Here is a 2522-nt window from a genome sequence, read left to right on the forward strand (position 1 = left end):
TCACAAATGCTACACACTTCCTTCGGAGGGCTTCTTGAGTTTAATGCAAGAAGAGCATCTAGCTTTTGTTCCAGTTTTGAAATCTGCACACTAGAAGCATCATTAGAACCACTAATAACACGTTTACCTCTTGTATCCGTATGTTGGGTCTCCATTGCTATCTCCTCAAAGAGTTCGTACGTTTCTTCTGGAGTTTTGGTTTTAAAAGAACCACCTGCAAAATTGGTGACTATATTATGACTAGAAGGGGTTAGTCCTTTATAAAACATACGCATTTGAAGCTTCAATGGAATCCCATGATGAGGACATTGGTTGAGCAACCCATTGAATTTCTCCCATGCTTCACAAAACGATTCATCATCTTGCTGTGCAAATAACAAGATCTTGTCCCTAAGCATGTCGGTCTTTTGCGTGGAGAAGTATTTTTCCAGGAACTTCTTTTGAATGGCAGACCATGTAGTGAGTGAACCAGGCTTCAAAGAATTCAACCAATACTTCGCCTTATCCTTTAAAGTGTATGGAAACACTCTCATTCGAAGTTGATCTTCTGTCACACCTGTCAAGGGAAAAGAACTCACAACATTAAAAATATCCTTTATATGAGTCAATGGATCTTCATTAGGTAAACCATAAAAGGAAGGCAGCATATTAAGATGAGAAGATTTAAGCTCATAATTTCGAGCTACAGTGGGCAGCAAAATGCTTGAAGGAGATGCTGGAATTGTTGGGATATCAAGTTCTCCCATGAACTCAATGGCAGCCATCATTTCTTCTTCTTCTTGGTCTGAACTTGCTTCCGAATTTGAAAGTGAAGAACCGGGAAGTTCAGTGTGGAGAGCAAGACTTGTAAATGTAGCAAGAGCTTGCTCTTTTGCAGTTGACAACTCCCTTTCTAGACGATTCTGAATTTCAGAGGTCACTCGTCTGGGTTGCAATGATGGTCCTGCGTTCAAAGATCTAGAACGTTGGAACGAAGACCTCACTTGTTCAAGTAATGGATTTTTAGACATAAACTACCTGAAACAGAAAATTAGATTAATTAGAAACACTAAAAAGAATAGGGTAACCTTGGGCACATAACCAGGGAAGAACTTTCGTTCAGTCCCCGGCAACGGCGCCAAAATTTGTTGTTAATATTATGTTAACTCGCAATTGTACGGGGCAATTAGTAGTATAGCAAGACAAGTACGAGGTCGTACCCACGAAGACTGAGAAGTTAAAACTAGTTATGTACTTAGATTACCAAATTCAAGAAAGTAGGAGGTTATGTCTAAAACAGAATTTAAAACAAGAGTGGTTGTGATTGTTGAACAAAAGAAGCAAAATGAAATTGCAAACAAAAACAAGTAAACAAATGTAACAAAGTGTGGTTTTAAGAGTTGGAAAACAGATTTTGAGACTAGGGCATTCGAATCACCATAACAATTCAATTCTGGGTTATAAAGATTCAAGTAACAAGTCTAATTCAGATTCAAAGATTGATTCTAGCTAAAGTATGATTAGGCCATGGTGTTTGGTCCTAACCTTGTGTTCCTAATTCCCTAATTTGATCATTTGTTGTCTAACCTAAAATTAAGCATTAGGAACCCATTAAGCATAGAAGAACATTTTAAACAACCAAGTATGTATCTAATCCCTGTTGTCGAATGTCCATACATACTCTTCCTATTCATAGTTCAATTCGAATTAAAGCATGGTGTATACTCTTAATTCAAACCAAGATAGTTAACAAACAAGTTCTAATGGTGATCAATCATTCAAACAAGCATGTTAACTTATAAGCATAATGAATAAGAACATGAATCATGAATCAAACTTGAAACTCCAAACTTATAAACCCAGAATATTCATGTTAGGTTACATCGAAGCCCTAGTTATGGATTTAGCTACTCATAAAGGAAAAGAGACTTGAACAGAAATGAGAAAACATAATGAATACAATAAGAGTAGAAAAACCCTTTTTCTGAAGTTCTTGTGGTGTCCAAGGCTTCTCCAAGTGCTTCTCCACTTCTAATGCTTCTCCAAGAGCTTCCCCACTTCTAGAAAGATGTATGAAGGATATGGAGGTGATTTGGGATGAGTTTGAGTGAGTGGTGATGGCTAAGGAAGATGAAATTCGTAGGGAAATGGAAGAGAGGTTTGCTGGAGTTGTTTTGGTGATTGTTGGAGTGTTTGGGATTTTGAGAGTGTTTGAGGATGGTTGGAGTGAATTGTGGGGGTTGTGAATATCAGGATTTGTTGTAGTACATACCCATTGGAACAACTTTCATGAAGAATGCTGCCTCATCCGAGCTGTGTAGGTTGCTGAAACAAAGCTTGCAATATGACCTACGGAACTGGACTGGCAGGGGGCTGTAGCCAAAATGAGTTTGTCTTTTAAGCTCTTCTTCCATTCATCCAAATTAGGCCTTAACATGCTTGAATTGCATGAATTATGCTCTCTTGCTCTATTGGCCTACAAAACACACAAAGGGAGGGAAATAACTTAGAATTATAGGAACTAAGCAAAAGAAGTAAGTAAA

General features: G+C 37.9%; 1 non-coding gene across 1 annotated transcript; it reads left to right on the forward strand.

Annotated features, from left to right (window-relative positions):
• The first annotated feature begins 291 nt into the window (after positions 1-291).
• On the forward strand, positions 292-398 carry LOC148293025 (small nucleolar RNA R71). The gene has a single exon (XR_015825890.1). It is a non-coding gene; the product is annotated as a small nucleolar RNA R71 (small nucleolar RNA).
• Positions 399-2522: the final 2124 nt, after the last annotated feature.

Source organism: Prunus avium, chromosome 7 (assembly GCF_965620075.1).
Source record: "Prunus avium chromosome 7, drPruAviu1.hap1.1, whole genome shotgun sequence".
In the NCBI taxonomy this organism is placed as follows: Eukaryota; Viridiplantae; Streptophyta; class Magnoliopsida; order Rosales; family Rosaceae; genus Prunus; species Prunus avium.